The sequence below is a fragment of the Ailuropoda melanoleuca genome, chromosome 12 (genome assembly GCF_002007445.2).
Source record: "Ailuropoda melanoleuca isolate Jingjing chromosome 12, ASM200744v2, whole genome shotgun sequence".
NCBI classification, from domain to species: domain Eukaryota; kingdom Metazoa; phylum Chordata; class Mammalia; order Carnivora; family Ursidae; genus Ailuropoda; species Ailuropoda melanoleuca.
Genome location: NC_048229.1, coordinates 37,904,918 through 37,928,181, shown reverse-complemented (window position 1 = coordinate 37,928,181; position 23,264 = coordinate 37,904,918). Strand labels below are relative to the sequence as shown.

The 23,264-nt window shown below is 48.8% G+C and overlaps 1 long non-coding RNA gene across 3 annotated transcripts in view; it reads left to right on the top strand.

The window, feature by feature from the left end:
• Nucleotides 1–5,133: 5,133 nt before the first annotated feature.
• The window catches only part of LOC117795195, a 100,762-nt gene continuing 82,631 nt past the window's right edge, over nt 5,134–23,264 (top strand). For all 3 annotated transcript variants that reach the window (XR_004619067.1, XR_004619066.1, XR_004619065.1), the window contains exon 1: nt 5,134–5,265. This is a non-coding gene — a long non-coding RNA (uncharacterized LOC117795195). The remainder of the gene's footprint in view (nt 5,266–23,264) is intronic.

Here is a 23,264-nt window from a genome sequence, read left to right as displayed (position 1 = left end):
CTGAATCTTAACATTGGCTGTCATAACCCCATAGGATATTATGGGTGAAGGAAGCAGGGAGGGGGGCTAGAAAGGAATACCGTTACAGGCAAATAACATCTCTTTGCTGCTGGTGGTGTGTCAAGAGAGCATCTTGCAAGGACTTGGGAGTTCCCGAGTGCGGTCCTTGGATCTCCTGCAGGGATCCCTAGGGAAAGAGCCTGTCTTAAAATACAGATCCCTGGGTACTGTCCTGGACCAACTGAAGCAGAACCATGGTGGCGGGACCCAGGGATCTTCACTCTTTTTTTTTTAATTTTTTTTATTATATTATGTTAGTCACCATACAGTACATCCCTGGTTTCTGATGTAAAGTTCGATGATTCATTAGTTGCGTATAGGGATCTTCACTTCTAACAAATTCCCTGGGTGACTCTATGGACATTCAAGTCTGACTACTGAAATAGAAAATTGAAATGAGGGAGCCCCCAGTACTAAGAGTCGACCCCACCTTGCACCACTGGAGAAAGGATCCAGCCCTCTGGCTTTGCAGGCTTTCCTGGCTTGTGGAATCAAGTAGCTCTCTTACTCATGACACATCTGCTGTTCATCATCCTCTTCCCCATTCCCTCCTCCTTGGCCTTCATGAGAACAAACCTCTACTTTTCCTTCTTGGATTGGGAATCTTACTTTTAATAAGCCCCCCTCTGTCAGGGAGTCTGTCATTACGGGTCTGACGATGGGCTTGTCTTCTTCATTTGTAAAAGGAAAATGCCAGCCTTGCCTACTTCACAGGATTGTTGCAAAGATCAAATAAGATAATTCCTGTGAATTCCTTTTTAAGTATACTCTGAAGCAACAAACAATTATGATTGCTGTTTTTAAGCTCCTCTGGTTCTCAGAGAAGTGTTTGTTTCTCTCCAACCCCTACTTTGTACTTTTTAGTTGCTCTAGGAACATGACAGCTGAATTTATAGTCTGGCCAGCAGAGGGCAATGAAGGCCATCTTGTGCCTGCCTGATGAAGGAAAACTGATGAACTTTGCTTTGAAGAAGTAGCTCCTACCAGAATGAGATCCCTAGGCCAGCAGCATCAGCATCACCTGGGAACCTTTTGGGAATGCAAATTATCAGGCTCTACACCAGACTTACTGAACTGGTAGCCCTGATGGTAGGGCCCCCAAGTCTGAGGTTTACAATCTCGCCGGCTGATCTTAGGCACACTAAACTCTGAGAACCACTTACCTGGAGTGGTTGGAGTTCCAGATCAGTTTGGCCCGGGGCCTCCTGAGGTGAGGTCAGCAGAGCCTACCCTCTGGCATGACTAAGCCTAAGCCCTGTGTTGCCACAGAGACTTGGTGGCTGGATTTGGGGGAAGCAGTAGGCAAAATGTATCATCCTTTCATTGTGTAGAGTGGGTTAGAAACTGCCCCCCCCCGCCTCGAGTTTTCACATCAGTCACTTGTTAGAGCCCTCCCCCAAAAGTTTTCACATCAATCACTTTATTCCTTCTCAAAAGAATTCTGAAAGGCAAATAGTATTATTTCCATTATACATTATGGGGAACATGAATTCAGAGGGGGAAAGGGATGTATTCAAGGCTTCATGGGACAGATTCAAGACAAAGATCCAACCCACAGTTCAGGCTGCTTCTACCATATCAGAGGAGGAAGAGGCTCTGCCAGCTGATGCCAAGGAAGCTCTCCGACCCACAGACCCACAAATGAGAACTGGTGACTGGTGACTGGCTATCAGACACTAATGTCCCCTCGGTCTCTTTCTACTGCATGCTGCCCTCCTGCCGTTGCTTTTCTCATTTTCTTCCCCTACAAGCCCACACTTGCCGCTCCTTTGGACCACATTTCAGGAACCTGTGTGAGCTGCTTCAGATCCTGCACATCAGCAGATGGCCCAGTGGGCCAGGCCCCACAGCTCGTATTTGCCCCACTGGCTCCTCCTTGAGGCCCCAGAGCTGCTGAGAGAGTAGTCCTTTGTAACAAATTTGCAGTCACTGCCATCACTTTCCACTGTTTCTAACATCTCCTCTGGGTCCAACTTCTCTTGGCTAGACTGCAAATGCAACCAGTTAGGACCCTTTGGGGGCACATTCCTTGGGGGTTGGAGAGAAAGGCCTTCCAACCCCAAGCCTCTGTTTGTTTGTTTATTTATTTTTGCCACTCTCTCCTACCCCATGTACCAACTTCCTCAGGTCATCCTCAGAGGAAACCTCTCTCCTAAAGTTCCCCCACCTTTGATTCCCTAATCTCATTATCTGTCCTTAAAAGCAAATTCGGAGTGAGCTCCAGATGCCTTAGTTCCAATAGTCTTGACTTTTTAATATCTTGATAACCCAAAGATAATCGAACGGGAGAATTCAAACCCTGCAGTCAATTTCGGGGAGTTAGTACTTGGGGCCAAGGTTTGGTATGCTTACTGACTATGGAGGCAAACCAGGTCTGTGACTGGGCACCGCACTGCATCCTTTTCTTAGCCGCAGTCCACTCTCCCAGGTGGTGGGATGGAAGGCCAGATTCCAGCAAGCCCTGCCTTTGTAATAAAGAGAATTGGCTCTAGGGGGCACTGCACTCCATGACAGTATTGGGCCCCAGCGCTCCTTTTGGGTCACTCCGAGGCTCCATATGCTCTGTTATAGGAACGTGCGGGCACACAGTTCTTGCCCCATAGACCTTACAGTTCAGCGGGGGAAGGCAGATATCAAAAAATTGTCATAAAATTGATTACAATGAGAAATTCTGAGTGATGGGTTCTATTATTCTTTGAACCTTTCTGCAATTTTTAATCTTCTCAAGCTTAAAACAAATTATGCTACTGATTCACTTTTAAGAATCAAAGGAACAAAGTGCTGTGAGTACATATAAGAAGGAAACTTGGCCACCCAAAAGAAGGGTGACGTGTGCTCCACACATTGTGATAATGCCCTGCATGAATTCCTGTGGCCTCGTAGATGGCTCTCACATCAGGTGTCAGGGGTGCAGAAAGCTGGTATCAGAAGGGCCTAATTAGTCAGAGGGGCTGTAATGCCAGAGGCAATCTTGGGAATTGATTAGGCACTTTAAATACATTGTTTTGTTTAATTCTTATGATGATTCTATGACTTAGCTAGCATCCTCCATTTAAACAACTTTTTTAAATGGACATGGTAAAAAATATTGAAAAGATACTAAGGAGCATATAATGAAAAAGTAACCTTTACATGCATGATAACCTATCCTTGTTTCCTCTTCACAAAGGTAACCCTGGTTTTGTCTTTCTACAGGTGTTCTGTACACACTCAAGCATATATGTAAAAGATATCCTTACAAATAGTGCACTACATACAGTGTTCTGCACCTCTTTCTCACCTAATATATCTTAGGGATGAACTCATAGTAACTACATATAGCTCGGTCTCATTTTTCAACAGTTGCCAGTGGCATGGTATTGATCATTTATTTATCCAAACTTCTATTAATGGACATTAGACAGTTTCCAACCTTTTGCTACAATGCCACAAATGAGTATCTTTGTTTATGCCTCAGAGTTTTAATTTTATTTTAGTTAAATGAAATTTTAAAGTTGAAGCAATGTAAATGTTTTCTTATTAAACATAACTTATTTTGGATATATTGGGTTAAATAAAATATTAAAGTTAATTTCACCCATTTCTTTAATTTTTTAATGTAATAATTAAAATGGCATATGTGGTTGTATTATAATTCTGTTAGATAGTCCTGCTTTAGATTGTCCCTCTCTGGCGGTGGTCTGATACCCCCACCAGACTGAGTTCCCTAGGGTAGGACTCAAGTCTGTCTTGACTTCCCGCTGTCCCCATAATCACCCAACCTGGCATGAAGTAGGTGCTTAATACAGTTTTGTTGAATGAATGAGCAAATGAATAACCCTCTGTCCTCTCCCAGGAAGAATATATGCTTCCCAGCTTCAAGTCTTACTGAGCATTTTCTTTAAGAAAGAATGGTATTGACTGGGTCTTCTTGATGGAGGACCTTGCACTTAAGCCAATTCCCTCGGTAACCCCTACGGAGTTGGAGTGGTAACATTCATTTTTTGATAAAAGGGTCGGATTCTTGATTATGTCGGCAGGTGGACTAAATTTGAACAAAATTCCCAGGCTGTAGGTACTCAACAAACACTGGACACCCTCAGAATGTCTGATCAACGACTGAAAGGTGGCTCACAGGGTCTCCAGGGCAGCCCTCTAGGTGGTGGTCCTGAGGGTCCCGTGAAAGGAAGAGCTCTGAAGCTGCCTGGGCCAGTGAGAGGCCACCACACCCGAGTCCCTACACGCTCTGGCGTTCCGGCCCTCGGAGTGGGCGGGAAGGAGGGCGTGACCGCCTTTTCAAGGCTGGGGCCATCCATGCCTAATACCTGTGACGACAGGACTCCCGACAAGGGACGGGTACGGCGTGTGTCGGGCGATATCCGGGAGTTCCTATGTGAAGGAGAAGACCTAGAAGGAGCGCCTGAGTAGCGACCTTGGGGATGCTGCGGGAAGACTCGGCGGACCGAGCGGTTAGCCCCCCAACCCCGCGCCCCGCAGAGAGACCGAGGCGAAGGGAGCGAGCGCGCGTGCGCACTGGCGCGCGCCCCGTAGGAAAAAGCCCAGCGCGCGGTTCCGCGCGCGCGCGCGTTCGAAAGGGCGGGGGAGTCTCCCCCGCGGGTGCCCGCGGCATTTAGGCCGGTGTTGGCCGGCGAGCGCGCGTGCGCGAGCGCGGAAAGACACCCTCCTCAGCCGCTCCCCTCCATTGGGGGTCTAGCGCACAGCTCCGCTGTCCCCGCCTCTCCCGAGGCTCGCGCCCTCGGGGTAAGTACCTCGCGCCTGGCGGAGAGCGGGGTGAGTCCGCCGGAGGAAGGTTGGAGGCGGACAGGTCTGGGAGAAAGGGAAAAACCGCCCTCGCGGAGCGAAGAGCTCGGCTACCGGGCAGGAGTCTGCAGAAGGCACGCCTCCATCCCTCACGCCCCTCGGGGCTGCGGAAGTACTCTGGAGACTGGAGCGGCACGGAGGCGACAGGTGGACTACCCTTCCCAGAAGGCAGCGCGGGGCTGCGCCTACTGCTCCCGGCAATACCTGCGCGCCAGGCCTTCCCCCTCTCCCCCCCCCCCCCCCTTTGGTGCCCCCCAGGGGGCAACNGGCTTCGCGCAAAGCGGCTTGGAAGTGGGCAGCCTGGAAGTCACTCGGGCCACCCGAGCTGGCGGCGTCTCTAGCGAACGGCGCGGGGCCGGACGCCGCGGTCGTGGGGCCCGCAGGGCGGGCAGCAGGGACGCCCAGGTATGTGGCTTCGGGTGCAGGGGCGGCCTCACTCGAGGGTGGCGGGGAATCGATGTCCCCTCGGACCCCGAGGGTCAGCGCGGGCTGGAGACCCGGCGGACCGCCGGGTATGGGCACCGGTTGTGGGGGGCGGCGGCGCTGGGACTCGCGCCCTCCGGACCTCACTGGACCTGTGCCCGCATGGCTCAACTTTCGAGACGTGCTACCCAGCACTGTATGGAAGAGCATGGAGTGGGAGTCGGATAGCGGTGGGTTCGCGTCCTGCCTCTGCCACTCGGGAGCTGCGATCTAGGGAAACCGCACCGAACCTCAGTTTCCCCTTCGGTAAAACGGGAAGAAGAGTGTCTTTTGCTGGGGATTCTGTTGAGATGTTGAGATATGGCGAATAAAGCATTTGGCACATGGAAGACACTTACTACATATTTGCGCTATTGTTGGCTCCCAAGAAATAGGGTGAAGGTGTTATGTATAGCATAAGGTTAGTTGAGGGTGTGCGTGTAAAGGGCCGAGTCCGTAGTTAGCACTCAGTGCAGGGTGGCAGCTGTTAACTGAAATTATTTTAAGCTTTGGTTGGGAGGCAGAGACCCAGACTCAAATTTAAGCTCTGCCATTTATCAGGTGTGTGACCTTGGGCAACTGACTTCACCCCTCTGTGGCTCGGTTTCCCTATCTGTAAAATGGGGATTTTAATAGCAGCCACCTCATGGAGTTGTTTTGAGGATGCATTGAGAATATTGTTTGTAAAGTGCTTAGAGCAGCAGTTGGCACATAGTCAGCATTCAATAAATGGTACCATTTATTCAGCGTTTTTCCTGCGTCCCAGAGACCCTCTGAGGGTGGGGCTCTAGCTGTAGTCTAGGTCTGGTCCACGGCGGAAACCTCTGATTTACTTGATTTCCTCTCCTGCAGCATCAGGTTCCTCGTTTGTAAAATGGGATGACAGCATCATCTCACCGGGTTGTAAGGATTTGCTGAGATTGTATTCCTAGTCCAGAGCCATCTCTTACTAAGTAGCAGCTCTTCTGTATTATAATTGTTCTTCTTCAATGTTCTCCATCTGGCCCAGAGACTATCTAACTGTGGGCTGTGACATGACAGCCCTGAGTTCCCCCACACGTTCACTCCCAGCCTCAGTGTCCCATCTGTGAAATGGTAGTCACAGGATTTTGTGCCAGGCTTGTTTTGATGATTCCAGGAGATAATTCATGTTTAGCGTTTAGCACAGGGCAGGGTGCATAGTAAGCACTTAAGAAACAGATCTTCTTTCTCTTAATAGGCCTTTGCTGCTTTTGGTTATATGCAGAGCAGAGCAGGGATGAAGTTAGTGCTCCCCCTCTAATTTTTATTCATCAGAGATTAAATTCTGGAACATGTACAGTGTAGGAGCCTGAGAAGAGATGGCACTGGCCTGCTGTCAGCAGCCCCCTGCTCACCTCTCCCACGCTCTTCCCCCTAAGCCAGCACATTTACCCCAGTGCTTTATGAACCACCCTGGGGCTGCAAGCATTTGACCCTGTCTCGAAGCTGTATTAGCCCCCTGAGTTCCAGCTCCAGATGCAGAGCCTCTGCTTCCTTGATTTCCCCTGGTGACTCTCCCTTGGGCACCATGATCTCAACATGTTCAACCTAAACTTCTCCTCCCAGACCCAGGAGTCACCATCTCGGCAAATGGGCCAACTGTGACCCAGTTGCCCAAGCCAGAAACTTGGGAGTTGCACTTCTCCCGGCAGCCTTCCCAGGTCCAGCTGATTGGCAAGGAGGATGGAGCTGCCATTTCAAAGAAACACCATTTCATTGGCCCATGATGGTCTCCCATCTCGTGGGCACCGAAAGTCCACCTTAGCCACTGGAGATGGCCTTTTTCTGATAAGGTTGAGTTATTTCCTTCGGCTCACCAAGGATTAATGCATGTAAAACATTATTAAGGGTTGGAAAAGACAATACAGACTTGGGCTGACTGCAGTGGCCACAGGTGTGGCAAAAAGGCCTGTGTTTTGAGGGGGCTCATTTCTACCGATGTGGGTAAGTTGTTCATTTCTTTCTCAAAAGTTATACTGTGTCAGTGAGTTAGAATATCCTGTATGGAAAGCATCCATCCTGGGCATTTGGGGAGGCAGTGCACATGCCGGGAAAGAGGCTGGCAAGGGAATTTATTACATCCCCGTGTGGGTTTAAGTCTGTTGGCAGAAACCTGTCATTGTGATTTCATTTGATGATGGGAACCTGTGATCTCAGTCACATTTGTGATGGCCACCAAATTTGCCTAAGTGTTTTTTTAATCTGAGGAAATAGAGTAGTGACTTTTAAAGAAATCTTGGTCTTAATTGTTAGTGACAACAGCACATGGTTTTTTAGCAGTCTGTGTGGAATGGTCTAAGAGTTAAATGTGAGCCTGTTTTTCAGACATTGCAGTTGTCAGGTGGTAAATCAAAAATGGAATTTAGAATGTGCGGTAATTGGTGCCTTTTTTTTTTTCCCCGTAAACATATTTCACTGGTAGATTTCAAATTTAGGTTTAAAAAATGACACAGGTTATGGTAACAGCCTAACCTTGTCATGTGTTTAACTTGCAAAATCTAAATTAAATGTATTTATGTTTTAATAAGACAAACAGTGATCTCCTTTAAAGTGTTTGTTTTTAGCTTTTAGAATGAGAGGCTACTGAACCAATTCGTGCATCTGTGCTTTCTTTAAGACTGATAACTGCTCCTGTTGCTTAGGACTGCTCTGGTCATGGACTTGATTCCTGTGTGTGAGAATGGGTTGAATTTGTCCTTAAAAAGGTTATGTGGAGATATACGCGCTTGTTGTAACATGTCAAACGACACAGAGATGAATAAAGAAGGTAGTAGGTGCCGCCCTCCACTCTAAAATCCCGTCCCCTGAAGGTAACTATTTACTCAGGCAGGGAGTCTTTACTAAGCATCTGCAGTCGGGATTGGAGAAATGGTAGTGAACACAATGGATATGCTTTCTGCCTTTGGCGAGTTCTGTAGATGCTCTCCCTTGCCTTTTTCTGTGCTTGTAAGGATGTACATATGCATCTATTGATTGTTTTTTTCCTTCTCCCTCGCCACTCCCCCATAAAGGAGGGGTAGGGATCAAACCACACGTATTTGTAATTTGATTTTTTTCAATTAATAATAGGTCATATCCCTTCAAGTCATTGCATACAGATCTGACTCATTCTTTTTTCTTTTTAAGATTTTATTTTTAAGTAATCTCTATACCCATCCTGGGGCTCAAACTTACAACCCTGAGATCAAGAGTTGCATACTCCACCAACTGAGCCAGTCAGGCACCCTTGACTCATTCTTTTTAACAGCTAGATCCACATTCTTCAGTATGAGGAGACCATGCTTTATACTACCATTCCTCTGTCACTGGACATTTAGGTTGTTTCTGGTATTTTTTTTTTTTTACCTTTGCAAAGACACATCCAGTAAGCGTTCTGGTACATAGGCAGTAGAGCATAGTGACTGAAAGCATTTGGACAGTGAACAAGACAGGTAAGATCCTCACTGTCCTAGGGTTTACATTCTAGCTGAGGAGGCATGCAATAAGGTAATTTTAGATGGTTTAAGTATCATTGAGGAAATAACAGGGTGAGGGGTTAGAGAGTGGCTGATAGGGCAGGCTGGTGGGGGGGAAGGAGTGGTTACTTTAACTCGGATGGTACGGGCAGGCTTGCAGGTGCAAGAGGCACCAGATGTGCCAAGAGCTGGGGGAAGAACATTCCAGGCAGCAGGAACAGCAAATACAAAGGCCCAGAGGTGGGAGTGAGTTGACTACAAAAACAGGATCATTGTGGCTGGAGAAAGGCGAAATCCCATTTTTCAAGTTCGTGCTACTTTAATTTTTGTAAAATATTGGCTAATGATTGTAATAGCACCTAACATTTCTTAATGCTTACTCTGTACTCGTTGCTCTTCTAAGCATTTCACACTTATCCTCACAAGACTCCCATGAAGTAGATAAGTGCATGGGACTCACTTTACAGATGAGGAGCCAATTCCAGACTCTAGACTCTGCCCACATGCCAAATTGCTCCTCTTCCCAGGCCCTCCTTATGAGTCTGAGGCAAGTTTACGATGTGGATGCAGCATTTCCTTTCCAAGTTGTCTGACATGCTGAGCGCTGTGGACTATATTTAGTACATCATTCATGTGGCCCTGTGAGTGGTCTGGGGAGGTTGTGGCATCATTACCACTGACAGACACAACGTGGTCAATTTCTATTGGGAGGTTTGTTTGGTTGTTTCAGAATTGAAGGCTCTTTAGCAGAGCCTGTCTTCAAATAAAACAAGGGTGAGCATGCTTGAGGTGTGAAGGAGAGTGAGCAAGGTGAGTGTCCCATTTGGGTGAGCTTTGAAGAGGGACTTGGGCTAAAAGGGGAAAGAGTGTTTCTAAGCACTAGGCCAGCATTTTTGACTGTCACAGTATCAGGAACTACAGAGCTACCTGGACCTGTGGGGGCCCTTGCACCCTGCTCCCATCACCATGACTGTGTCCATTTTGATTTGACATAGCCTGGGCTTTATGGGTTGTTTGAAAGAAGGGCAGGCCTGGCTAGATGTGAAGACAGTGGTGGGTGCTTTTAAGAGGAGAGCATCTTTTATCCTGCCATCTAGGAAACATTTTTTTCCTACCTAGCCTGTGTGCCAGGCACCATGCCAGACACTGACAATCTGAAGTCCTGTAAGAAGACACTGACTCCCAAGGGTCGGTAGCAGTATTGTCCATTTGAAATACAGTGTGAGCCACCAATGTGGACCATATACAGAACTGAAAATTTTATAATGGCCACATTTATGAGAGTAAAATGAAATGGGAGAAATTAATTTTAATAATATATTTTATTTCATCTAAAATATTATCATTTCACATGAAATCAGCATAAGAATTATTGAGACGTTTTACTTTTTCTTTTTCACATTAAGTCTTCAAAATACAATGTGCGTTTTACTCCTTCAGCCTATCTCCATTTGCCCAGACATATTTCAAGGGTGCAGTAGCCACATGTGTTGGACAATGTAGACATAGGGTATGAGACTCATACGGAAATCGAGGGTGGTAGTTCACGGTGATAGATCAGAAATGCGGTCCCTGTTGTATCTTGGTGAATAAAGGCGCGTGAGGGCTGAAAAGCATATTTACCATAGGCAGGTATAGCTAACCTTCCATCTGTCATCCGTCATAGGTGCCTTATGGGCCTGGCACTGTGCTTCGTGTGTGCTGTGCGTGCCGTGCGTGCCGTGCGAGCCGTGCGAGCCGGCAGGGACCATGATGATCCCTGTTGTACAGCTGAGGGAGCTGCGGTCTGGCTACGAGAGGCCACTTGCTCAAGGTTCGGAAGTGCTGGAGGCAGAATTTGAACTCTGGTCCAGAGACCGTACTCTTAAATCTCTGTCGTCTCTGCTGTATTAGTGTTTGAGGGGGATGGGCTCTGAGTTTTGAGCAATAAAAGCCACAGGAGGGACTCATCGCACAAAATGGATTCCCAGAGTTTGCCAGGATCAGTCCTTGAGGCCATGTTGGTGCTGGGGTGCTGCTGTAGATGTGAGTGACTGACACTTGCACTCCTTACTTTGAGCTCTAGGTTCAGTGGAAACAGGTCTTATCTCCCAGGAAAGAGAGGGGACTTTGAGGACTAAGGAAGAGGGTGGGCAGGGACAGTGAGGGAGGCAAGAAAAGGGCCCAGCCTATTGAAAGCTCATTCTAATTCTTTGGGCATGAAGCCTCTTTTCCCCACCGACTCTGTCCCTCGAGGCTGTGGCTCTCTATGAGAGCTGTGTGACACCTTCCAGCAAGCCCAGCGATAGCAGCACTTTCCCAGCGCACGAATCTTGCCTTTGCTCTGATCCAAAGAGGTATTGCTGGATGGGGGCAAGGGGCATGCCACAGTGGTTTTCCTCTTTCATCCATTGAGAGTCATTGTTCTAGACTTCTAATTACTCTCCTGGTTCAGGGTGCCCCCGCTCAGGGGCAGGATGAATCTGGGCCTCCTACCCAAACAAGGCAGGTACTGGAGATTTCTCAGTTTGCTCATGTCCCCAGGTAGTGGCCTGGTGCCAGTCTCTGCCCCCAGGTGGTGACTCATGAAGGTTTTAACCTCTTCAGCACTCTCGTCTCCTGCTGCTAGACAGTGCCTGGTATGTGACAGAAGCTCAGTAAAGTGTCTTTCCGCTGAAGTAATAATACTAGATAGCATTCACTGAGCTCTTGTGTATAGACACACTGCTCTGAGTGCTTTTCATGTAATTTCTCATTTCATCCTCATCACTACTCTGTGGGGTAGGTTCTGTTATTATTCCCCTTTCCCATATAAGGAAACTGGTCCTGAGAAGTGCAGGTCCTAAAGCTGCTGAGTATCCCAGCCAGGATTCAAACCCGAGCCACTGGCTCCACGTTCCAGGCTCATAAACACTAACTCTTTGGTCTCTTGTGGAAGGACAGATAGACGAATGGGGTGGACAAGTGGGACCATACTAACTCTTCCAGCTTCTCCACTCCACGTGTGGTCTCTGTCCTCCTGTTCTGGGATAGCCCTGCATCAGGTCTCAGCCCCTTTGGCCCTGGAGGCTTGAACACCACTCTGGGCGTGAGGTTTTTCTATGATTCTGGAACCTGCACTTCCCCTTTGTTTAAATTAACAAGAACTAACTGGTTATTTGATGTTATGAAAGAATTCTGATTTTTTTTAGGTGCGATAATGCTACTGGGGTTCTGCTTAAGAAAAAAGTCTTTATCTTTAAGACCCACATTCTAAAATACCGTGAACTGGTAAGGTGTCCAGGATTTGCTTCAAAATAATGTGGACGGGCTGGGAGTGGAAGGGACAGTGTGTCTGGGTGAATGAAGAGATGAAGGAACTGTTGAAACAGCCAAGGGGGGTTATTATACTCTTTTCTCACCTTTTTGTGTTTGAGATGTCTCTCCATGAAAAGTTAGAATCAAGGACTAAAATTTCACTCGGAATTTGTGTATTTCAAGCTCAAGTGTAGGTCTGGGGGAGTTTCTTGCCTCTGCCCAGTCCACTTTTATAATAAAAACAGGGTTTTGGGGCTTTCTTGTTGTTGTCCATTATGGGAGTCAATACGTGGCCCAAGGCCTTGGAAACCCCCTTTGGTAAAGCAGCATCTGGGAGCAGTGAGGACACCGGTGAAGGTCCCAGTGGCCACACATACGCCCGGCTGTGAGTACGGGCCGCAGTGGCACTGGCCCTCTGAGGCAGTTTACAGAGGTCCCACTTCCCTGAGATCTGTTTCCTTCCACCACCTGACTTCGGGGGCCCCTCCCACATTTTTTCCAAAGACCTGTTTCAACAGGAGGCTTCAGATCCTCCCCCAATCCTCCCCTCAGGACAGACATGCACAGATCCTTCTTTTGATGGGTCTTTGTTAAGGTCCCACAGAGAACCAGAACCCAGCCTTTGGTTTGCCTCTAGCACTGCAGCAGGAGGCAGGGAAGGTGCCCCCTTTCAGTTCTGAATTTTGACAGCAGAAGGGGCAAGATGCAGCTTGTGACAGACAGTGCCTCGGACCTAATATTCCTCAGCCAGCCAGCAGTTAAAACTCCTTTATCACATATATACACGCCCCCAACTCCCCATATGTAGAGACTCCTGTTGCATTTGTTCTTTGGGGGACTCTCATTTAATCTGAACGTGGCAGAAATCCTTGTGTGGAACTGGCAGGAAAAGAGGACACCCTCATTTGGGGGTCTCTGCTTATTGTTTGCCTGCCAGGTAGGTAGACATAGGTGACAGGGACAGGAGCACTGGTCTGATCCTGCCAGAGGCTGGCATTTGTTCGTCTCCTGATTCGTTCTTTTCTCCAGTGCCCGGTTTCGCTCAGTGTGTGGGCAGGAAGGCAGAACTCCTTCTGCAGCCCTCTGGCTTCCTCCGCCTTCTGCCCCCAGCATCCTCTTCAACTCTGACCTTTCTTTTCCTTTCAAAGGCTTCGAGGTGAGTCCAGTGTGGTGAAAACATGAGGAGGCACTGTCACCAGCTTAGCTTAATTTTCCCGTGTTGCCAGTGTAGACCTGCACATGTGGGGTCTGAGGGTGGCAAACCCTAAATACTGTGATTTTTCAGCGTGGGCATTCGGTGGGTATTCACGGAGCAGAGCACTCTTCTAGGAACTAGGGAGATGGCAGCAAGCAAGACAGAAAAGCTTCTCCCCTCCTGGGGCTGTCATTCAAGTAGGGGATTCAGACAGTAAACAAGAGAACTTGGGAAGATGTATGCTGTGTCAGGTGGTAATAAGCACTAAGCAGAAGAAATTAAATAGGGAAAGGGGATAGGAAATATTAGGGGGGAGGGTGTTGAAGTTTTAGACAGCATGGCCAGAGATGGCCTCCTTGGGAGGTGACATGAGTACAGGCCTGAAGGAGATGAGGCAGTGAGTGGTGGGGGTGTCTCGGCAGAGGGGTCAGCCAGTGCAGAGGCCCTGAGACATGGGCCTGGTGAGATTGAGAAGCTTACAAGGAGGCCCATGCGGCCAGAGCAGGGGGATGAGGGCAGAGAAGTGACAGGCTTGGTGATCTCTTAGGATCCAGTACAAGTTTGTCTTTTTTTTGAGATGGGAAGATATTGCAGGGTTGAGTTTCATTAAGTTTTGAAAAGTCACCACATATGCATGGAACCAAAGGAACAAAAATAAGGCACTCACCTCCCTTGTGCAGAGGCCACCACCATCCCAGTTTCTTGCTGGCAACCAGCTTCTTGACACTGCATTAAGTGAGTTTCCTGGCTTGTATTCGGTTGAACCATATGAAATTACCTTTTTGCAGAGCCCAGAGTGTTTGAATATTGGCAGTTTTATGAGGTTCAGCCTAATAGCTTTCCAGAGCCTGAGAAATCGACCGGTGCTTTCCTGCTGCAGGGGTTAGTGGTCAGAGGTCAGGACCCCTTCCCCCTTTCTGCATCCTACACAGCTCTGTCAGTGACGAGCCCAACAGTGTCAGCGACGACACCAGTGAGTATAGAACCCCTGCCCCTGCCAGAGCCCCATACCCAGTCTTGCTGTTAAGCCTGACAAGAGGGTACCTCTTCTGCTAGGACCTTACCTGGGGGTGGCATTAGTCATTCTTTGGCTTTCTGCATTTTAGTGCTACCAGTTTTGAAATCACAGAGAGCTCCCAGAAGGAAGGGCACCCCTGGACTCTTGCCGGATGTTTGGCATGACTCACATGGTGGGGGTGCTCTCTGGGGCCGGGCAGAACTTCTGGGCATTCTGGATCGCTAACTGGGCAGAGTAGCTGGCAGAGTGCCCAGCCTGGGGTGTCCCTGGGATATCTGCTGGGATCTCAGAGGCTCAGGCTACAGAAGGAGGTCCGGGAATGATGGAGAAAGGCCTTCAGCCCCTCCTGTGTGCCACAACCCTGCACTGACCAGACAGTCTCATGTCTCTAGAAGCCCAGGGCACTGGGCTGGGTTCTGGGTGTAAAATAAAGGTAAAGGAGTTTTGGATCCAGCTTTGGAGGAGCTCAGTCAGGAGGTTGTGTCAGTTGGTATGCCTTTGGTTGCAAACAATAGTAGTAGCAACAACAGCAGCAAATAGGTAATTTATATAATGTCTGCCCTATGCTAGTCACCGTGCTAGGCGCTTCCCACGAAGTGACTCATCCAAGTCTCCCAACAACCCTGTAAGATAAGTACCCTTATTATTCCTTTTTTTGTAGATGAGACAATTAAATTTAAATAACTTGCCCAAGGTCGCACACCCAGAAAATAGTAGTGACAAGATTTGGACCCAAGGAGTATGACTCCAGAGGCCTCACTCTGAACTCACTGTGCGTTTCTGGAGTGGTTTGCAACCCCCAAACCTGGAGTGCTTGTTAAAACACAGATTGCCAGACCCCACCCAGAGTTTCTGATTCAATAGGTCTGACTTGAGAATCTGCATTTTTTTAAAAAAATGTTATTTATTTATTTATTTGAGAGAGACAAAGCACATTGAGGGGGGGCAGAGGCAGAAGGACAAGCAGACTCCCTGCTGAGCAAGGAGCCTGATGTGGGGTTCAATCCCAGGACCCTGAGATCATGACCTGAGCAGAAGGCAAATGCTTAACCGCTTGAGCCACCCAGGAACCCAAGAATCTGCATTTTCGATAAGTACCCAGGTGCTACTGGGCCTGAGAGCACATTTTGGGAACCACTGACCTACTGGAATAGGAAACCCAGATGATAGTGGCCTGGTCAGATTTATGATCTCATGAAACAAAGAAGCCCATAGATTGGCAGCACCAGGATTGACTCACGATGCCTCTAAGCAAGCCTGCTATGTTGTGCCACTCTGCCATCCTTGGTTTGTCTCCCATGTCCTCAGACTCTCCTCGTGGCCACAAGGTGACTGCCACAGCCCCAGCTGTCACACCCTGACAAGGCTGTATCTAGCAGCGAAAAGAGGGCATCTATCTATTACTCACCATTTATCTCTAACAAGTGAGGAAACCTTTCCTGGACAATCCGACTCTCAGATTCCCTTCATATCTCATTGGCCAGCATTGTGGCATGTGACCATGCCTGGGCAAATCACAGGCAAGAGCAGATCAGGATTTACTCTCAGGGCTGAGGCTGGAACCATCCTTACCTGAAGCACGTGACTGCTGGGAGGAGAGTGGCTACAGAAATAAAATTGGAGTACTATTTAGAAGAGGACTTGGAGAGAGGGTTGGAATTGGTAGGCAAATGACTGGATCTGGTGCAGAAGTTAGTAAAACAAAGTGGAAGCATCACCCTCATATATTCTCATGTCAGTGTACTTACACACTTTGTTTTATAATTACCTGAATCAGGACATCACTTTTGTTTTCTACTCATGTCCACCTTCAAGAAGGTGCACGCAGTCCCTGTACCATAGGAGATGTTGGTCTTGTTGAGAAATCCAGTATTTTTTTTTAAGATTTTATTCATACATTTCGTGTGTGAGAGAGTACACACAAGCACATGCGTGCACGAGTGGGGCATGGGGGGGGTGGGTGTGGGCAGAGGGAGAACCAGGCTCCCCACTGAGCAGGGAGCCTGACAGGGGACTCGATCCCAGGACCCTGGAATCATGACCTGGGCTGAAGACAGATGCTTAACCGACTGAGCCACCCAGGCGCCCGAGAAATCTAATATTTTGTCTGAAAATCCAGGCAAATGCAAGCTGAGAGTGATGAGGCAGCAGTCTGAGGGCAGTGTGCACGTGTTTGAGAGTGTTTGCTCTGCTCAGAAACACCTGATTCTCTCTCTGCTCTTGACCAGTTGCGGTGCAAGGTGCTCCTCGCAGAGGCTCAGTTTTCCCGTCTGAGGACTGGCTTGTAAGGTGGCTGGGTGGATAAAAGGAGAGGATACAGGTCCAATGCTTACCCCCAGTCACTGGGGGTATGACCTCCACTATTAACAAATGGGACTTTTTTAAAAAAAGATTCTATTTATTTATTTGAGAGAGAGAGAGATGGCGCACATAAGCGGGGGGGGGGGGCAGAGGGAGACGCTGACTCCCTGCTGAGCAGGGAGCGGGACTTGGGGCTGAATCCTGGGACTCCAGGATCATAACCGGAGCACCGAAGGCAGACACTTAACACTCAGGTGCCCCAACAAATGGGACTTATTAATTGAATAATTAAGTTACCATTTAATAAGCCCGCCCTCTTCTTCCAACAGTCTGTGAAAGTGACCATTCATTTCGCAGACTGAGGTTTCCTGTGCATGCCTGTTGCTCCTGCTCGTGGACACAGTGTAAAGTTACTGCCCTGCAAGACTACAGAGGGACTGAGGAACGAGTGTGGGCTAAAGTGGGGTTGGTAGTGATATTGACTTCTAGGTTGTTGGGTGGATTCAGTTAGTTAAAGTATATAGAGCGCTTAGAACACTGCAGTGGCCCACAGCGAGCACTTAATACACGCCTTACAGTTGACCCTTGAACAGCTTGGGGGTTGGGGCACCGACTCCCATATAGTCGAAAATCTGTATATGACTTTTGACTCCCCCCAGACTTAACTAATAGCCTATTGTTGACCCAAAGCCTTACCGATCACATACACATATTTTGTATGTTGTATTATATACTGTATTTTTAGAATAAGCTGGAGAAAAGAAAATGTTATTAAGAAAATCATAAAGAAGAGAAAGTACATTTACAGTACTGTACTATAAGAACTATATAAGTGGACCTGCACAGTTCAAACTCATGTTCAAGAGTCAACAGTATTTGTGTGTGTATGAATGAAAAGAAGGGCAGTAAGAATCTTTTTTTCCCCCTTCAGCTGCCCAGGATTTAAACACCGTGACCATGATCACCCCCTATTTTGAAGGTAGAGGCTGAATCTGATTGACTCTGAGGGCAGCCTGTCATAACTGTAGCTGATAGCTGTTGAGCATTTTTTGTGGGTTAGGCTAAGTGCTCACTCTACAGACCTCCCTAACTCTCACATTCACCCCATTTTACAGATGTGGCAACTAGGGCCCAGTGGGGGGACCTGTCTCCCATCTTGCAAGGAGATCTGGTGCAGTGGTTAAAACTGGAAACCCAGAGCTGCTCTTCTGGGGTTACCTCCCCCCCCACAGACCACTTTCCTGGGGAGTGCCCTCCAACCTGTGACTTCTCTGTTCCTGAACTTTCTCACTTGTGAAATAGGAATGATAATAGTGCACACTAGGAGGGTAGCTGCGAGGGCTGGGGGAGAGAACTCCTGTGAAGTGCTTACAAGGGTGCCTGGTGCAGGGGCCCTCAGGTTCTGGTCGTTGTTATTATTAGGCAAAGCCATTGGGCTGTGTTTGCAAAGCTGGCTGGAGAGGCCCAGCGGGGGTGCTTAATCATTAAGCTACGTTGCCTCTGTGTGCGAGCGAGCTGGCGGGCAGGGAGCGGACGGGGAATCCGCCCCCGGGAGGGAGCCCACCTTTGGATGGGGAGGTTGTGAATGAAGCGGGCGGGCGCCAGGCCGGGGCGGCTGTGGGCACGGATCCAGCCCTGGCTCGGTCGGTGAACAGGTGGCCCGCTCCTGGGTCGGCGCTAACAGGCGAGCCGTCTTTGTTACCTTTGAGCTTTCTCTGCAGCCCATTCAGGCTCCTCAGGCCACGTGTCTGGTGAGTAAGGAGTTCTTTTTTTTCCTCCCCCCTCTCCGCCCTTCCAAAGGGACTGTGGGCGAAGAGCCCTCCTTGGGAGCGCGGCGGTTCGCTTCTCGTTGAGCCGGCCCCGCGCGGGAAACTCCGCGGCTGGCGTGTGCTTGCGGCTGCTGAATAAGCCGCTGTTGGGAGCTGGCGCGGCAGGTTCCCGTTTCCGCATTCCAGACACCCACAGCGGGCCGGGGGGCCGGGGGAGGCAGCCGCCGGGGCCGCCGCAGCCCGCCGCGCTCGGGCAGGTGGCCTTGCCCCTCGCCGGGAGCGGACGCGGCCCCCAGCTCCCCGCAGCCACCTGCCCGCTCACCTGCCGGCTCTGTGATCCCGGTGCATTCCAGGCCGGCTCTGGGGTGAGTGATGGTTGCCAAGTTTGCTGGTAACTTGTAGAGCAAAGAAAGGTGATAATGTGTTTCTCGGTTTCGGGAATTAGACTGGTGGCTTTCTTGTTTTCTCCCCCCCCCCTTCTCTGTCATGAAATGTTTACCTGTCTGCTCCTAACTGTGAAGAAAGGTGGGCGGAGTGTTGGAGTGAGAAGAAAATGGAGGGTATTTCTCCCCACCAGAAGGAATCAGTCGGTGAATGCTGAGCTCCTGTGGGATGCAGACTTCTGTGCCAGGGGCCGTGGGGCATCCCAGCCTGGTACAGAGGAGCTGTGTGATCTCAGGCGGGTTCCTTTCCCTCTCTGGGCCTCCTTGTCCTCATCTGAAGAAATGGGAAATAGGAGCAGTACCCACTCACCTTTCCAATGAATCTTATTATGTAAAGTGCTTACAGCCTGGGCACTGAGTGGTGCTCAGTGTCAGCTGGCCCTGTGCCCCCACCCCAACCCTCACCCCCCCCCAATTCCCTGGCTGTATCTGACTTCTTAACTGCCGCTGGCTGTACTCCAGAACTCGGGCCTCCTCCTGTTCCTCCCTCAGGGCCTTTGCCCTGGCTGTTCCCTCTGCCTAGAACACTTCCCCTAGTGTCCCCCAAACTCCCTCCCCCTTCAGGTCTCTGCTCAGATGTCACCCTGTCCATGAGGCCTCTGTCCCTACTAAATACTACCTTTTCCCCGACTCCTAGCCCTTTACTGTGTTTTATTTTTCTTCAGAGCATTTATTACCACTTGACATACTGTTTATTATCTGCCCCTCCACCCCCAGCCCAGCTGTAGGCTCCATAAAAGTACAGGGACTTCTGTCTCTATCCTTATAGGGCAGTTCCTGGCATGTGGTAGGTGTGGGATAAATTACTTTATGAATGAATTTATGATATCAGGTGCAATATTGTCCGACGATGGATGGCTGTCCGCATTTGGGGTTTGAGTTAGAATGTCACCAAACCTGCAGCTGTGGGGAGGTGGCATACCCACACCCTCCCTTTGATCCTCATTGGGCCTGCCTGAGGCATCCAGGCTTCTGGCTTCCTGTGCCTCAGCCCCTTCAGTGTGTACAGTCCGGGCCCTGCCGGTAGCTCACCCAGGCAGCCCAGATTCACATGGCAGGGGACAGACGGCCTTGGCCCTGGTGAGTGTGGAGGATGTGTGCAGGTTAATTCGGGTGGGGCAAGCTTTGTCGGAGACACCACCCATATGCACACACGTTCCTGTGTATATGGAAAGCCCACTCTATCACCACGTCCTGCTTGGTGTTCCTGCAGCAAGGTCAGGGAATGCTTTGGAAATAAGAATTAACCAGCTAGGCACATTTTATTGGTCTTCCCTGCTTTCACAGGCAATAATTCTCGTTCTGGGGCTGAACAGATTTAATTAAACGGTGAACTCGAGGAGTCTGTGTCGTAGCTGACACCTCATCAGTCCTCTGGCTCCTGGTGTCAGCAATTGGTTCTGTAAAAATATCCTGGGCAGGGCTTCCCCAGGCTCCTTGGAACCAGGTCAGTGGCCCTCCCGGATTTCTCCCAACAGCATGAGACACCGAGGGACTGAGGTGCTGATAAACCTCCCGCTGCATCACGTATCATCACCTCTGGGCCTGCTGCTTGCTACATTAAGGATGTGCGAAGTGTCCGCACAGCGACTCCTACAGCGTTTAACTGTGCCCTTCGAGCTCCAAGTGCAGCGGTTTTGGAGTCGGGTTGGGGTCCCTCCTGAGAGACCATTGCACATGATGCTCAAGTGCCAGCACTGCCTGCGCTCTGGACACAGTGCTTACCTTCTCTGGGCCTCCGTTTCCTTATCTGGAAAATGGGAATAATTAATAGTTCCTGCCTTCAATGAGAAGTTCAAGTGAGATCGGGTGACCTAGTTAGCACTGTGTCTAATGCATAGAGAGCACTCACTAAATGGGGGTGATAATTATGAATTAATTCCAAGCCCCTTTTAAACTTTTTTCTGTCCCTGTTTTGTGGACTCCTCTCTGCCCCACCTCCATGTCCACATCCTCCCCCAATACTGCACCCATAGTAACAATCCAGTACTGTATAGGTCTTTCCTCATTTTCCCCCATGGTTGTATAATCCTATAGAGAGAAATGTTATCCCATAAGGGATAATATTACCTGCATTTTCCTGCATTTGGCTTTTCTGACATGGCGATACCATGTAGAAACGGCTCCAAGTTCTCAGGTAGCACTCACGTTTGCTCTTTTTAATGGCTGCAGTAACACATGGTGGTGTGGATGTACCATAATTTATTTGGCCAGGCCATCCCTGATGTGCATTCCCTTTGTTTCTGGCTTTTTTTTTTCCAAATTATTATTTTTATTGATAGCCTTCTTTAATTAGATTGCAGGCGTCCAACCTGCTTCACCACCTTGTTAACTTAAGCTCTCAGCCTTTGAGAACGAATATGAAGTAGCATTAACATAATGATACCTCTGGCCCAGATAGGAGATGTATTTTCTGAGGGTTCTCACCAGGTCCAGCACAATGTTGAACTATCGGCTTTAAATGCTTTTTGATTATAAAAGCGATTAATAGATTCATCACCCTTAATAACAGATCAGTTGTGCCTAATGAATACTTGTTACAAAACAAGAGAAAGGAGGTTCGTGTTTTTCGTTTTAAGGACCTTTGTTATCAGTATGTGAGAGGTTTGGTGGGGATCTTGGATCGATGGGTTGTCCTTTAATTATGGAACATATTTGGCTTCATGAAACTTGTACAGCAGTGTACAAGATAGAGGTTTATTACAGTTCTCTGTTGCTACAGAACAAGCATCCTAAAACATAAGGCTTTAAAATGACAAACTCTGGTTTACTGAGGCCCATGTGGATGGCTCTCCTGCCACTCTTGACTGGGGTTTCTTAGGTGGCAGCAGACAAAGGGTGGATGGAGCTGAAACACTCAAGCTGTTTTACTCACATGACACCTTGGGGGTGGCTGGGCCACCTCCGTGGTCTCCATTCTTCTTCCATATGGCAATTGCCAGCCAGTAGCTGGACTTACAACATGGCAGCCCAGGGCTTCCTAAGCCTTCTTCCAGAACTGGCCCAGCTCACTTCAGCCTCATTCTGTTGGCTAAAGTGAGTCATAGGGTCAGCCCAGATTCAGCATGGGAGGGCTGACATAGGACTTGAGTTCCGAGGGGTGGGGCCAGTGGGGGCCGTCTTTAGAGACTACCACAGCCTTCATTTTCTCAGGTAAGGACAAGTGCCGAGGTGATCAGGAGAAGGTGGTGCCACAGCTCACCGTAGCTCCAGTGTCCCAGGCTCCTCTCTGTGTGTATCGCTGCTGCCCTTCACCTCAGAGCGCTAAGAAGGCTGATCCACCTCAGCCCCACATCCTCGTTACAGGCAGAAAGAAGCAAAACTCTTAAGGAAGGGAGATGATCCTCTATTGGGAAACCACAACCTTTCCTGAAATCTTTAGCTGACTTCTACTTGTGTCGCTTTGGCTGGAGCAGTCCATAGCATGACCACCCCTAGCTAAGGGGAAGTCTTGGAGTTTTTCAAGCCGGGCTTCTCACCTCCCTGAATGAAGGGTCAGTATTGAAGAAGAAGAGAGAATGGGCTTGCGAGTAGGCATCTAGAAGTGGTCTGTCCAGACAGCCTAAGAGGTAGTGAGGCAGCATGTATTCATTTACCGTCTGTTCAGTAAGTACTTGGGATGGGCGGCACACCTGGCCTTTTAGAGAGGCTGCAGGTATCGGGGAAGGGAGCACCTTTGGGGGTAAAACTGATCATTTGCTGGCCTTGACTAGATAATTGCTCAGCTCACGTCTCCCATGTAGATGTTTGAAGTTGACTAATGATAATAATAGCCAGTCTCGTTAAGGACTTACCTTGTGTAGAGGAACTATGAACCAACCCACTCAGTCTTCACGATGGCCCCATGAAGTAACACTGTTACTGTCCTCCCTTTTCAGATTACAGAAACAGATGCACAAAGTTAAGTAACTTGCCATAGCCAACCCCCCCCGCCCCAGGGAGTGTACAGTTGACATGAGGTCTCTGGTGGTCTGGCTCTGGAGTTGTGAACCACTGCGCTATGCTTTTTGAGTTTATTACAGGAACTGTTTCTTGTGGAAATGAATATGTGAGTGACGGCAGAACAAAACATGAAGCAGAAACCACCTACTGCTTCATCCCCTCCACTCCTGCTTCCGGCCTCATTGGTCCCATCTGTCAGTCACTTGGTGAACATCCTTCCTCACCTCTTTCTAAATGCATTCTATTTTTAAAAAATGGCCTTTGGACACACAACATCAAATTAATCAGAATCCTTGGTGCACCATACACTGGGATTTGGGGGTTCATCCAAAAATGTCTGTTATAATGAACAGCCATTAATTAGCCAGTTGCCTGCCCAGGAATGAGAACGTTAGCAATAACACGTGAACCTGCGTTGTGGTACTTTCCCTCCCATCCCCTGCCTGCTCTCCCGGAGGTGACCACCATCTTGAATTTGTTGTTTATCATTCTTTATCTTAAAAAGAATTATTTTTGAACTTT